Consider the following 15,580-nt stretch of genomic DNA (forward strand, 5'->3'; position numbering starts at 1 on the left):
GAGCTTGAAGAGACAAAGGCAATTAAATTCTACATTAATTTGTTTACCAGTGTCACATGGAATAAATTGACTGTAAGTTTTCATAAATTATCTAGATGTGCCAGTGGAGAAATAGCTTTGTGGAATATTGGAAAGGGGCAATCTGAATTCTTCTCTATAGTCATGTGCTTAATTAAACATTATGTAAATGATGCTTTATATGACAAAATTCATACCAAACGGTGCTCATGTTAAAATTCATATTGGCCAAATCATCTTGGGATGCTAGGGCTGTCTTTGCCTTACAAAAGGGAAAAAAATGGGGATGGGAAGCAGGGGCAAGTGAGCAGAAGCTCAAAAAAAGTGTGCGCTTATTCCCTGTTGTCAAACAGTGGAATTTCTCATGAGCTGAAGCCCCGTCCATGAAGGAGGAAATATTAGCTGTAAAAGATCAATTTTTAACTCTTCTGTTGTAAAGATAACCTTTAAAATGTGAGCTAATGCAATGTAATGCTTGCAAGGATACAGACTCATTGCAGTGCTTCAAACCTCACTGAGTGGAAAAGCAGCAGCAGGAAAAAAATCGTAGCAGGGCTTTTGGGGTTTGTTTTTGGTGCCTTTTTTTTAATTCAGAGTTCTGTCAGTAACGCGGAAATGAAGGCAATCATCTCAATTTCGTACTGCTTGGAGAATGTATGAGTAGGAATAGCAGCTTCCCTTCCTCAGCAGCTAACGCATATATTTTTCTAGATTTTATGATTTTTACTGGTGCCTTTAAGATAGGTCTGCTGTTAGTTGCTGGTGTTAACCATAACACCTTGCTTGTAAGCATTTCTTACACTTAACTCGTTACATTCTTTGCTTTCTGTATGTTTGGCTGAAATGAGAAGAAACTTTCACATTTTTGGCATTTCTGATGGGGCTTCCCTGTATTACCTGAAAAAGTATAGATGAGGGTCTTTTGTTCCTAGTGGTAACTGATAGCCAAGCATGCTCACTTTGTTCTTTCTTTTTGTTTTTAAACACATGTACAAGGTAACAACAGTGATTAAAGTTGGCTTTATGGATTTTCTTCCAGTTCCATCCTGATAAGCCTAGGTTGTTATCCCTTGATGTAATTATTTTATTTTATGATGCCTTCGGAGCTCCTAATTTGTTTGGTTTTTTAATCTTCTATAGATTGTGTTTTAATGATTTCAAAGCTGAATCTATTGGTGCATCCTCGTAGTAATTTATGAATCAAACCACAAATATTTCATTTGACAAGTGCAAGCTGAGACGTTAAATAACTTGCTACAGTCAGTGTCAGAGCTGGGATTAGAAGTCTGCTCCTGGTGTAGCCTCTGAATACTGGGGCGTTGTTACTTCTGTACTGAAGAATTCTCTGAGAACAGAGATTTTGGAAGGCAGTACGGTAAGTGGACCCTCCTGCTGTTGTTCAGATCTCATGTCATCTTAGAAAAGCAGGATTTATCATATCTAGCCACTGTACAATCATCCTTTATCGTTCACTAGTTGAACTCTTTCTAGGTATGCATATGTAGCAGTGTAAATGTTTATAACAATAGCAGTTTAAATAATTGTCGCATAGCTGTTCTCGCTTTGAGATTAATTACACGACTGAAGGGAGGACATCGTCTGCATGCAGTGAGAAATGACGTACTTAACAGAGGGTGCAAATGTTCTGAGCTTTCCTAAAACTTCCTGTCGATGTTTTAATGCTGAGACGGATAAATTGGTGTTCTCGAAGGTCAGGGAGTATGACTACTGTCTTCGCAGGGTATTATTAGCTACCGCTGCTTAGACCAGAGCTGGAAGACAAAGTGGCAAGAATATGAGCATATGGCTTGGGTAGGCGTTTCCAACTTGATGAGCACTAGCAGGCTTCCATCTATGCTCCAGTCCTGTAAGAGATCCAGACGGTTGTGTTTGTCAGTGGGGCGGCTACCAGGAAGGGGAAACCGGCAGCAGAAAGGAACAGGAACTCGTAGGCTAACGTAGCGGGACTTCTGAAATGGAGTTAGGAGGTAGCAGCCTTACACCCGTGTTGTCCTGTCGACTTGTCGTGTGTTCTGTTCGTGGGTGAAATGGGGAATTTAGCATCCGAAAACTGCCTAGACGGACAAACTGAATTGGGATGATGAAGGTGAGGGTGAATTTCTATTCTGCTCTTTAAGTACAACCATGAACCTGGACTCAACACCATTTTTAATGAAGATGTTACACAAGTATGTATGCTGTAATTGTGCACATCCTTCTATTCATAAGAGAAGAATTAACAACAACAACAAATCTTTCTAATAGAAAGGTGTTTGTTTTTTTTTTTTTCTCTTTATCATTTTTGTTCCGTGAATAGGGCAAGGAATAAGGCGATTCGTGAAGGAGGGGGTGGGGGGTGTTTTTTGCTTTTTTGTTTTGTTTTTTTTTTTTTAATAGGATCTAATTCTAAGGAAAAGACTTGCAGAGTACAGTAAATTTTGCATGATTATCACTGTGCTGTCTCAATATCAGGTATCAACATAGTTTGAAAAAAGTAAGACTGTTCAGCATCTCTGGAAAATATTATTGCATTAATAAATATTTCTTGATGCTCAGGATAAGAACTTAGACTGCCCTTGGTTTTTTTGAACGTATTTTAAAGATTGATCTTAATTGAAAAAAGTAGACTTCTCTAGTAACAAGTTTAATTCAGTTAAAAGGAAGAAAATTTGAAATCAGCGGTATCAAAATACAGGTTGGTCAGTCTGGTTATCCAAAATAAAACCAAAGCACATGCTCTTTTCTATTGTCAGTGGATAGGGAATTGGTAATTTTTCGAACAGACTCGGTTTGCCAGAAGGGCGAGTGGTCATCAGATAAGGAATGTTGATCTCCACACGTCTGCCCGCCTTACTTGGCGAGGAGTACTAATTGTTACCTTACGGTAGATAATAAAACACATCTGTTCTTTAGAAGGACATAGAAGTATCTTTCTGCCCTTTCTGTGAGTCTTCAGGGTCATACTTTACAAACATCTTTTTTCCTTTATATTACTTGGGTTTCCTCTTCTGCACAGGTAAATATTGGGCTTATTTATCCTAGCATGAGAATAACTTTTTTTTAAGGTAAAAGTCATTTGAATGTACATTGTCCCTGCCTCACTAGAGGGCAATGGATCCCTGTCACATTTCCATGACTTTCCTGGGAATACTGAATCCTGCGGTTGTCCTCTGGAGAGGGACAGAAGTTCTTTGTCCTCGATTCTTCCTGAGAGCCCTTGCTGCCCAGTCTGTAGGGATGCGAGCGTGGCAGGCTGAGAGAAGCTTCCCGTGGTTCTTTTTGGGGTGCTGGCGGGCAGCATGCAAGGGGAGTGGTGTTTTTTGAGTTAATAGCACTGATACTGGCACAAATCCTGCTGAACATTGTCCTCCACGTTATTGCAACCCCCAGACTTGACCGGGTCTTCCAGAAGGCACAGAAGGGCTCTTTTCTTCTCTTTCCTTTGGAGCTTTCAGCCTTTTTCTTCAGCGTGCCGCTAACAGACATCAGGGGTCTGCGACCACGTTCTCGTGTTTGTGTGGCTAATTGAAGAAAGGAGGTGTGTTTGGAGCAGTCTGGCTAAACAAAGTCAGTGTGGGAAAAGGTTGTCTGGTTTGTGAAGCCGTGTTGGGATGCCAGGGGAGCATATGGCCTGTGGTGAAAGGTCTGGGGCTCAAATGGCTGAGCTGTATTCTCGGTGCTGTCACTTACTTCCTATGTGCTGTTGTATTGATCACACCCTTCTGCGTCTGTGCTTCAAAAACAACGGATGGGAGCCTTGCATCACTCGTCACAGAGCGCTAAATTTATTCGCGTTGGGAGAGGGCTCAGGATTGCAGTCACTGGAATACATGGAGAAACTGAAAATAAGTATTCCTGACGAGGTTTGTGGTGGTATAATTTCAAGGATATTTAGTGAAATTTCAGCCATGTAAATTATGTCTGACTCATACTCACAATATTCAAAGTCAGCTTTTAAAATACACTTTCCAAAGTTTTCAGTGTTGCATATGCACTGTTGAAGGAAAGAGGAGAACATACAAAGCAATAAAGAGATTAGTAGGCTTGGAGCGTTCTTGGTGGTTGTGTAACTCCACTATAAATTTGCATTCCTTTATTTTGTTTGGATTTTAAGTGGCCTTTTCTTGATATCTTTACTTTTACCATTTATAATGAGGGAAAAATTGACTGCTATCAGAGACGAAATGTGCCAAGAAGGGTAGAAGCCCATCACTTCTGAACTTGCATAATGATTTTCTGTCATATGCCGAGTGTATTGCAGAGGTTCATCATTGCAGATACCAAAAATGTCATGGTAAAAATTCCCTGTTTGATTATGTAATTAGAGAAGACCCAGCATGTTTGTGGATTTTTAATTAGAGGAAGACGAGGTTCGCTTATGTGCAGCATACCTTGCCTTGAGGAGAGACGTCCAGCTCCATCCTCCAGCTCAGGATCTCTGGGTTGCGGTGCAAGCTCAGGGCTGTCTGAATGTCACACGTGTGAGGTGGTAGGGGAGAACGTGTACTGGTTGTGCTGGGAAGAACTGGGGGAAGGACGGAGATGCTTCTCTGCTGTCAGCGAGGGAGCAGGGTATGCGTCGCGTCTGCCGAAACCTGGCTTTGCTTCCCCCGCTCTGTGCCCCGGAATTGTGTGCCGTTCAGCCCCGTGACAGGTGGCCTCTGAATCTGCTAATTGCAGCCTCGCACAGCATGTGCAAAGTACTTCCTGCCTTCTGTCCTGCCTATGTGGGAGCCCTTTTGGTGCTATCCTGTCAGAAGCCACAGCAACAGATGTGTTCAGAAAAGGCAAGAGCTTGCATTTCGTTCGGTTCAGTTCCACGTTTTCACAGGACCATATGGTTTGTATAGATGTTTTGTATACATCTTATCTAGCAGATGATTAGAAGTTAGGGATTAAGTGCTGAGCCGAGCTTCTACTAAAACCTGGGTAAAGTGACATTATCGAAAACATGATCGACCCCTAAAAGTGACAGAGCTGCTTGTTTGAGAATATAGTGGTAAATGTCTGTGTAAATAGTTTCTTAATTTATTTAAGAAGACTCAGCTCTTGCATACGCCTTTGAATATCTGACATCCACATACGAAGCATTAGCTTTTTTTTTTGCCAGAATTACCATCACGTGTGAAGTAGAAAGAACACTGTTTCAGTAGTGGGGTACAGACCTGGAGGGGGGGCTCAGGTGCCTGGTCCCCAGTGGCTGGTGCCCCCAAATGTCCTCCACCTGCTGCCCAGCCTCTGCTTCCCCATCAGCCTTCGTGCCCCTGCGGCATGAGAGCTGGTGCCGGGGGCACCCACATCCCACCCCAGCAGTTGGGACGTGCTTACAGGCGAGGAGGATTTGTTATCACAGCTGCCATACCGAACTTGGGTTTTTCCAGCTCCCAAACTTGCCTCTTGAATGCAGCCTTCAATTCAGGACTTTGTCTCAAATGTCTTCGTTATCTCACTGTGTTATAACTTTGGGGAATACTGGTGGGTTTAAAAAAAATTGTAAGTAGGAGCATGCTGAAGTTTTACAAGTTTATATTCATTCTAGTTGAATACCAAAAACGAGCCTTCTTTCAGATTTAAGAAAGCAAACTACCATGGGTACAAATTATATACGTAACAGGATTTTACTAGACAGAGTGTACAGCCTAAGCTTGTAGTTATTTTTGTGGCTTCGTTTATCACTAATGATAAAGCACCATTAAAAATTCTGTTTTGAAAACATTCAGCTTTCTATGCAGTTTTAATTGGACAGATATAGAAGTGATATGGGAATCTACTTTAGAAGACTGAAATAGGATCTTATTTAGATTGAGCAGCCTCAGAATTGAACAGCTCTCAGAATTGAGAAAGTATATTTGTTTCTGTAAATAAATGATACGCGTGTAAGTCGACTCTCCCTAAAAACAGCCAGTGTCCTTGTTCAGGCAGCAGCTAATGGCATGAGTACTGTGGAATACCAGTTAAAGGCCAGTCTGGTTTCTGTGTTTGAAATGGATCTGCTCAGCTCTGAAACCATCATCTGCAGGGGACAAGACAGAAAACATTATTTCAGTTTCTTCTGTTCGCTGAATATCCAGCCAGTCACAGAATGATTAAGGTTGGGAAAGACCTCCGAGATCAATAGGGTAGGCCACAATGAAAACTAGTCATATATAATCAAAACAGAGCGTGATGTTCCTCAGATGAACGACCTTCCTCGCCGTGATGGTTAGCCCGGTAGGTGCTGAAGGCACAGAGGTGTGTCGGTGGCGTGGCCATCATGGCTGCCAGGCGCCATGCCACAGGCCCCTCATGCACCTCAGGCAGAGGCCGCAGCAGGAACGCGCCGACTGGGCTGAAGGCACTGAGTTGTCCTCCCAACTTGTCTTCAGTGTGCTTGGACAAACTGAAACGGGCCTTTTCCAGAGCTCATTGATGATTTAATCAAAGCTGTTAAAATATACCTTTGTATAAAGCGCGTCCACCCCGGCTCAGGGCAGAGAGCCCAGTCGGCGCTCAGCAGGCCTAGAGAGATTTTGCCTACAGATACCACCTCTGTTCTCCTGCTTAACTCTCTGGTAAAAGTAATTAAAACATTCAGTGATAAAAGAAAAATCTGTAATTACAATCACAAGGCTGCATCCAGCCACATACAGGGCAGAACTGCTCCTGTCCCTCCATGGTCTTGTACCACACCGCGTTATCCTGAGGAGAGGGAGTCTTGGGAGGGCTTGGTTTTGCCCTGTGGTGTGGTGGTAGTGTGCTATATGTACTTCACCAAAGCACCATTTTTTTTTCTGTATAAATTCAGATTTGGGCCTTCAGAATTTTATGTGAAGGCCATTCTGCTTCACAGGATTGAATGATTTTAATTGTGGCTGAATGTCAGAATGAATGGTGTATGATGCATCTGTAAACGTTACTTCCATTTTTATAAATATGAATCAGTTTCTTTCATGTTTCTAATAACGATGCACTTAATTTCTCACATATGATAACATTTCAAAAGTGGCAGTGTTAAAGAACATCAGAGGAGATTATTAAAACATCTTTGAGGTACCTAAATACGGTCAGAGGAGTATATTCACATACAGGCACACACACCAAAAAATCCCGGCCCTTTGACTTTTGGGGATTTTTTTGTTTGTTTGATAGTTGGTTGGTTTGTTTTGTTTTCATTCCAGAGCAAACACTGGAAACTTGTGTGTTATTCAAATTTGACCTGTGAAGGCTTTGATCAAAACAAATTTAAGTCTTTTAAACTTTCCAATACCATCATCAGGTTCTCATATCGTTAATTTCATAACTTGGAGAGAAAAAAAATGCTGAAAAGTTGTATATGAAATTCACATATTTGACAACGTTTGAAAGTTAAATACAATATTGTTTTCTCAGAAATGAAGTTGTATTGATGCAGAAGAGAGTAAGCATATCTGGGGTATTTTCCTGAAAACTTGCACATTCCTTAAGTAGCTTTGGAAGGCAATGTTGTTTCCTGCAGGATGGAAATATGTTTTGCAAATCACAAATTGATTACCAAATTTCAAATATCAACTCAGAAGAAAGCTCCTCATTAATTCATTGAATTTTTCATTGACTAAAGACAAGATTTCTTGTACAGCCAAAGCATTTTTAGATGAGTTTTGCCTTTTAAATTCCAATCATAAACTTAGAAATAAGGTATTCCTCTGTATTTTGAAACTTCTGGTTCTAGGATAGGAATATAAATTTACCTACTTTGACATCTGCAAAGGGTGAGAAATTGCATTTAAAGTACAAGGAGCCTCTTTGTGACTTGCTGCCCCCATCCACAAAGCGGAGCGTTTGCCAGCCAGGGGCCGCACTGGTGGGTGACACCCCCGGAGCCCCCTGCCGTAGGCGCACCCTGTTTGCCTATACCTGCTTTCGCTGTATGCAGAAGTGCTTCAGACACGCTGCTGTGAAGCTCCCAGCCTTCTGAGCCCCGTTGAAGCTATAATTTATTGAAATACGATGAAAGTAATATTCTGCTCCCCTTGACAGTTTGCAGGGACTGATTTCTCTGTGTGATCTGAGCGTAGCAGAAACTGTGGCTCGAGGTGGAAGTACAGTTACCTGTATTTGCTTGGTGCTTTTAAGGAGCCCAGATGGATGGTGCTGGTATTGCTGGTCTGTGTCAGAAAGGTCAGCTCTGCCATCCCACATGTCCGTAGGGTGGGCAGCGAGTGGCACGGGGGTCTGCTGCCTTTTCCTCATCTCTTCTGAGGGCATTTTCATAGGCCAGCGCATCAAGGATTTAACTTGCTTTGAAAAATGACGGTAGTGGAAACGCAGCAGAAGTTGCACTTGGTTGTCTCTTACCTTACTGATGAGGAGGAGCTTGTCTTGTATAGTTCTTTGTGTGATTTCCCGTGGGGGCTTGCCCCTGGGTCTCAGGTTTGGGAATTTTCTTCAAGGCTCTTCCAACAAGCAGTTCAATTTCTGGGGTTTCAGCAGCTTCTTGGTTGTTGGTGAGTGACCGCTCTGTAACTTTGGCTTGGGGAGTGTTTGCCTGTTTCCTGAGGTCTTCTTTCTTGCCATGCATGTTTTTGCGGCCTTTTAGGAAACTTCTTTGTTTGCATCGGAACCATAACTTCTCGTTGAAATCCCCATTGTGAAGATACCTGGTGTGTGCATAGCATCTGCCTGTGGTCTCTGAAGCCTTTATAAATACAAAACATAGTTACTATGTCTAGTCTCGTAAGTCAGTTGTGCTTCTGCGCTCACAATTCAGTATCACTACTAGATAATCTTTATTATTGGCTATTTGTAACTTATTTTTCCTCATTTACCCAACATGCTACCCTCACTTTATGCTCAAAGCCTTGACATTGAACATATTCACTTTGCAATTTTTTCAACACCTCAGTTAGATTTTTACCTATTGTTTGATATACCTAACATTAATGAATATATTTTCTTTTATTTCCATTATTCAATCTGCTTGCTTGCTTACAAGTTCAAGCACACATTTACCATGAGCATATTTACATATTTTTATCAACTCTATGATGTCAAAAATACTAATGTAATGCAACCGTTAGTCCATAACTATTCTAAAAGTTGTAATAAATCCTTTCTTTGCACTTTTTTTTATGGGCTCTAGCTTATGTTTGCACCAGCATGAAATGTAAGTATTAAATACTCAGGTAGTTTTAAATAGTTATTAAAATGGAGGTTCCTTTCCCAAATATAGCAGTAGTTTGTGACTTTTTAACCTCATTGTCAGTGAACACTAAGTGAGGGATCCTGGAAGTATTATTCAACTTCTAAAATGGTGCCTGTGATATATACGCTTTGTGTCCATGTTTTCTCTGTTGGTTTGGGTGGTTTGTGGTTGGTTCATTCATTTTGCTCCCATAAAGAGTCACAGAGTTCAATCTGAGGTTATAAAATTTAGTACTCTAACTACTTTGAGTTTGAAGTTTGTGTCTCCATTTCAAGATGAGTAAAAATCGTTTTAACTGGTAAAATAGTAACTGTATTGTGCTTTAAACGAGAAAGATGTTGACACGTGAATGTTTTAGTTGTGTTGAATATTTTTATGTTACATGTGTAATATTCAACTGTCCCATCTTACAGCTGTGTTATTCTAAGTCATGCAGCTTCTCTAGGGTTTAGCCAGCCTTATGGGAGGGCTGAGGGACTGTGGCTCTGAGTCCTGAGGCGGAGCAGCACCATCGAAGTGCTGTGACATCCCTGAGCTCAGTGCCTCAGAATTTGACCTGCTTTATCAGGGAGTAGAGGGTAATCCATGACCTAAATTTCTGGCTATTTAAAAAAATAATAATAAAAATAGCCCACTGGTCCTCGAATATCACCGTTTTTTCATTTTAATGGAATTTGCTGTTCTCTTTGTGTAGCTGGGGTCAGGCCTTGCTTCTCCTCATCCCTCAAGCCATCTTAGCTTTGCGAAACTTCTGCCAGCAAGTGCACAGACCTTTAACCAAGCAATATCGAAATTACCAATGAAAGAGTTTTACTCTTCTGAGCGATATTTGCCAAACACTGACTAGGAGATTAAAATAAGCACGCAAAGCCAAGCTTGGCCAAGGTTTTGCAGGCAGTTATACCGATGTGAACTACTTGTACCATCCATTCGAGCTTTCTCCCAGGCAGCAGACTGAGCGTCCTGCAGTTCTGCTGCTGCTGTTTGGTTTGCCGTGTTTCTTTCTTCTTTTGCAATTATTTATTTATACTTTTCTTGTCAGAACCCAGTATCTGTGTGATGCGAGTTCACTTAACAGTTTTGGGGAGGAAAATAAATGCTGTGTGTACTACATTGACATGCAGGAGTGGTGATTGAGCATGCTTCTGCGCTTCCACCTGTAGTACAACTGATTAAGTACGGAGAAGATGAAAGCAGATAAGATCACACTGAGCATGGGAACTGAAAGTGTATTAGGCCAAGAGACTCGTAATGTGAGGGACTATTACCAGATTAATATGAGGTAGCCATAATATTTTTAGCTTATGAGATTGTTACTGATGTGGAATGAGAAAATAAATGATGATGAAGAGAAATTAGAGGGAGTGCACAGGTGAAAATGAGTTTGGTTTAATTTGGGAGGTGGGTGGATGAAGAAATATCAGGAGCCAGAACAGCTGCGCTGAGAGCTAAGAGATCAGTTTGGGTCTGCGCTGGCAGGAAAGCAAAGCTTGAAGAAGAGGGAAGAGGCAGAGGAGAGAAGTCAGAAGATCGGTGAGACTTCTAGATTGAACGTAGACAAAAATCTCGGTCTCGTGCTGTCAGCCTTTGTGTCACCCAGATCCTTGTGGCTGGGAAGGGGCTTGCAGCTCTCCTGGGGTGTGAAGACGCTTGGCAAAAGTGGATGTATAGAGGTATGCTCCATTGATTATCAGAACCTCGGATATACCGTGCTGTCAGAGGTAAAGGCTTCTAGAAATTGAGGTTGTACTCAGGGCATGTGTTTTTAATGGTTACTAGCGGATCTGTAGTCCGTAACTAGTTTCCTCTTTGAAGGCATTGCTATTTCTGTCCTCCACAGCACCCTATGGCAGCCTTCTGGATCCGGTCACTCAGCATATTGTTGTTAAGGGTTTGGGGACGTCGTTGACTTTGTGTTCCTGAAGTCAGGCAGGAGGTTTTCAGTACGCAGACCAGAAATCCTGTCGTGAAGGAGGCAGAGCCTAGGAGTGGCCACGAGCACAGAGCCTTCGGGTTCCTCTTGCCTCCCCCTGCGTGCAGTGCCTCGTGTGAGCCCCTCCGGGACGGTGAGCTGGTATTGCTGAGATGTTCAGGACATGCCTGATGGGAAGTGTTGAGGAAGAAGCTGGGAGGAGGCATTGTGGGAACCTCGAATGGGTTCAGTGCGTGCTGGTGATGTAGAAGGCAGCAGATGAGAGCACCCAGGGAGAAAAATGATAGATCTGCGTCTTGGAACTATTTTAGACTATGTTGTTCTCCGTGGGGAATTCCCATTCAGCTAAGAATGGTGCCATTCCTGTAAAATATTTCAGTGAAACGTTGAGATACCATTTTTTATTAGAAACTATAGTTAAGCTGTAGAATGTAGAAAATACTACAAGGTCTGTCCATCCCGTTACAGCTATTTAAAGCTGGCTGTTAGCGTGGCTGGAAGGGGAACTGGCAAGGTACCATGAAGTTAACAGTGGAGTTTCTCAAGGACGGTCGTAACACTTATTTTAAGTATTTGTGTTAACGACACCGATAAAAAGGCAGTCCTGACGCACAAAGTCGGGAGGCATCACCAGAGAGGACAAAAAAGTATGTGCGAGAACCGACTGCCTCTGCCCCTACTGGATCCTTTTGCATTAGTGCTCATGTTCTATAGCCAGAAAAAAAGTAAAAGCTCTTATTTTGCCTTCTTTTCTCCCACCATCTCATCCTGGCCAAAAAAAAAAAAAAAAAGGTAGGCTTTGGCCAGATGACTTGCTCGGCCTGGCTCCCTGGGGTTCATTGCATGGCCACTGAACGGCAGCGCCGCGTGCGTTTGTGGGAGCAAGGCCTGTGGAGACACTGCCTGAACTTCAACCCACAGTGAGCTGGGTCTTGAAGGCCAGCTCATCCAAAGGTGTTAGACCATGACTGCAGCAGGCCTGAAGCCCTTAAAAAGAAGGAGGGGCGTGACGAGCACTTCAGTGCCCAAGCACAACGGGTGCCCAGCCGGATTGTGAGGACGAGAGGCCAGCAAAGCTCGGTGCCTTGCAAGAGCCTCACAGCTGCGGAGGAAGTCAGGGCCGTGGTGGGGGCTCTAACCTCCACTGCCTGAAGGGACACCATTTTAAAAAATATTTCCTAATTTGGGAAAAAAAAAAAATTGGTTGGCAGTATCTCTTGCTCTTAGAGTACGCAGAATTCAGAGTATCTCGGGCCTTGACAACCAAGAAATGAAAAGTTATGAAGGAAGAAAATCCAGATTTAAATCTTCCCCTGCTGAGCTGGCAGCAGCAGCTGAGAATTATTTGCATGCTAAGGTGTAGTTGGGCCGAGCAGTGGAAGGAGCTGCTGAATCTTCTAAATGGAGCCATTGGTTGGATTTAAGGGGATTTATTAAACTTCCCCTGTTCACCTCATGTACAGCCTTTCTGCGTGTTCAGGCTCCGTTTCAGCAGTAAATGGGGCCCGTTTTCTATCTGCGGGATGAGCAGGAGAGAGGCTTATGGGTTTTCCGCTATTCAGTTGAAGTGCGGAGCTGGTTGTCGTTATAAAAGTGCGTTTCTACCTGGTTGGAGAAGACAGACGCAGGCTTGTCTTGCTGCTGCACGGGGAGAGGCAATGGACGTGGGCTGGAAAAGGGAGGCTCCAGTTAGATGTAAGGGAAATAAAGCCACCGTGAGGGTGGTTGGTCACTGGAGAGGTTGTAAAATCTGTGTCTGCAGAAGTACGTGAAGCTTGGCTGGTCGATGCCTGGAGCATCCTGACCCACCTGGACCTCCTTTGGGAAGGAGGTTGGACTTGGAGACCTCCAGAAGCCCTCCCAACCTCCAAGGGAGCCGTGATTCCAGCCTGCAGCACGTGTAGGCTTTCCATGGCGTGACACAGGAGTTTATAGGCCGGGAGTGCTGCCTGAGCTCAGCCTGCACGTACTATGGTGAGGGGCCTGCGGTACTTAAAGGCCTCCTCCACTGCTCTGGTCCCTACAGCCTCATCTCCCCTTCTTAGGCTTACCCTGGTATGCTCTGCTGATGGTGGGCTACCTGAAGCAGTGTCATCACGCCCTGCCTTTTGCCAGCACAAGTGTTTATATGGTGAATAATGTCGAGCAATTAATCCAAGTTGTAATTGGTACAGCACGAAACCAGGCTAGTTGTAAGGGTCAGTCTCCGGTGCAGTTCCTTGCTCGTGTTGGGGTGATGAAAAGGGTGAAGTGAAGAGCTGAAAGCAGGGAAAGTAGGACGGCTTCCTTCAGCGACAGCACCAATTTGTTTAATGTGAAAATGCCAAGAATTGGGCTCAACTTCTGCTTGATCATAAAGCCGCATTTACTCTGTGTTAATTATTTTTTCCTGATCAAAAATGTTGGGCCTATTGCTACGATAACACTGTTTTCAGATTGTCTGTCAACTTACAAACCCATATCAAGGCTGATTTCTTGTAAAACGGTATCGTCGTGTATTCGGTGTGTACGACAAAAACATTTAGAATTTCTGTGAATAGCGTTTTGTTTTGGTGGTGGTTTTTGTTTCCGTTTGGCATTGCTTTGCGTACATTTTCACGTGTGCATTTATTTTCTATATGCAGGTTACTAGGATCAGAAGATTTCAGAAAATACCTGCTTTCTTAGACTTTTAGTGCCGCAGCCTCATTCGTACATCACGGGGTGCGAAAGCTAGACGCAAATATGAACGTTTTCAGTGCCTTGCACTGAGGTCCTTAAAGGATGTTACCGGTTACATGAGTTACAGCCGTGTCTGTGTGGCCATTCACTCTGAGGGATTCCGGGCAGATGATTTAGGATTACTACTTCTGGGCTAAAATGGTGCCGTGTCTTATTTGTCAAAGGCACCTGAACGCACCTTTGTCTGGTCTCTTAAGGAAACAACGGTATAGAAAGGAGAAGGAAGGAGAACGGGCAAGGCGAGACTTAACAGCCCCCATATATCTGAAATTGTAAACAGCTAAAGATAAAAAGGAAATATTCGGGGTAGCATAGGGGCTTACAGCTAGAAATAAAGCAGTGAAATGAAGAGAGAGAAGATTAAGGCTGAATGTCATGAAAGAGCGTTCTGCAACAGTAGTGGTTTTTTAGATGAGTCTTCCAAAGAAAGCAAAGAAAGAAAAAACGGGTTTAGGACAAAGGCTCTTTATCCATTTTTCCTTTTTTCCTGCTTCTTTCCTTCAGCTTAACCACTCAATGTAAAATAATCTCGTATGGGTATATAAAAGAATGTATTAAATTTTTGAGGCGTGAGTGTGAATCTCTGCATCCCTGGGAGCTGCTGTGATGGTGCCTGGATTCTGCGCAGCCCGACGGAGCCAAGGGCACAGTCTTTGCCATCGGGAGCTCGCGGTGCCAGCAAGTCCATGTTAGGAGGTCTCTGCTCACTACCTTCAGTGCCACTGTGTCGGAGTAAAAAGACCTAAATAGCTCCGCGTTTAGGTTTCAGGTAGGGTGAAAAGAAGGGGTTAAAAACTGGGCTGCAGTGGGTAGAGAAGATGGGAGGAAGAAATGAAGCTCTCCTCGGAGTTTTGCTTTCTTTTTTGACTGTATAAGCACTGCCACTTTGTGTACCGTCAGCAGGACGCAGATGGTGATTCCACCAGTAATTTGGGCTGTTTTCGTTGAGATTAGAATCATTCTGAAAAAGCAGGCGGTGTTTGTGTATTTGTGGTCTGCTAACCACTAACAGGAGGGAAAGAAATAACAAACCCAAATCCTGAATTTAAACTACGTAATAGATTAAATAAGTGATGATTTTTAACAGTATCATATTTTGACACAGATACTCTTCACTTAGCTTTCTGTAGCTTTTGATGTCTAAACCATCTTTCCTTTCAGAAAAGCAAAACCAGTTGTAGCGTTATCTCCAGTTGTAGCGTTATCTCCAGTTGTAGCGTTATCTCCAGTTGTAGCGTTATCTCCAGTTGTAGCGTTATCTCCAGTTGTAGCATTATCTCCAGTTGTGTTGTTTTTTGGTGGGGTGAGAGGATGCGTGTCTGGATCCTGCAGAATTTCATCAGGTTGGTTCGATCGAGCTGAAGACGAGAGGTTTTTTCTAAATTTGTTTGACATCATTACAGCTATCGGTATCACCTTATTTTCGTTATCAGTAAGATAACCGTAAATGTAGGTTATTTTCTCTGTACTTTCTTCTCTTCTCTGAACTGGAGCAGTGTTGGGATGGATTCAGTAATGTGAGGGTTGTGCGCTACCAGCCGGGTAAGGCAGTGTAGCCTGGCTGAAACCGGAGACCAGCCTGCCCCCAAACCTCCTACGTATTTGCTCTCTGCATTCGGAGAAGAGCTGTTACGTGATATTTTGTCCCGCATAACAAAAATAGCTAAATCTTTTTAAGATTTAAGACACTTTTCCTTGGACTCCGATGCCTCTCTGCTGCCCCAAGAGGGCCTTGCAGGAATGCAGAC

The 15,580-nt window shown here is 43.1% G+C and overlaps 1 protein-coding gene across 1 annotated transcript in view; it reads left to right on the forward strand.

Moving 5' to 3' along the window:
• MBD5 (methyl-CpG binding domain protein 5) overlaps window positions 1–15,580 on the forward strand; it is a 139,165-nt gene that overhangs the window by 21,267 nt on the left and 102,318 nt on the right. The window lies entirely within an intron of this gene.

The sequence above is a fragment of the Cygnus atratus genome, chromosome 6 (genome assembly GCF_013377495.2).
Source record: "Cygnus atratus isolate AKBS03 ecotype Queensland, Australia chromosome 6, CAtr_DNAZoo_HiC_assembly, whole genome shotgun sequence".
In the NCBI taxonomy this organism is placed as follows: Eukaryota; Metazoa; Chordata; class Aves; order Anseriformes; family Anatidae; genus Cygnus; species Cygnus atratus.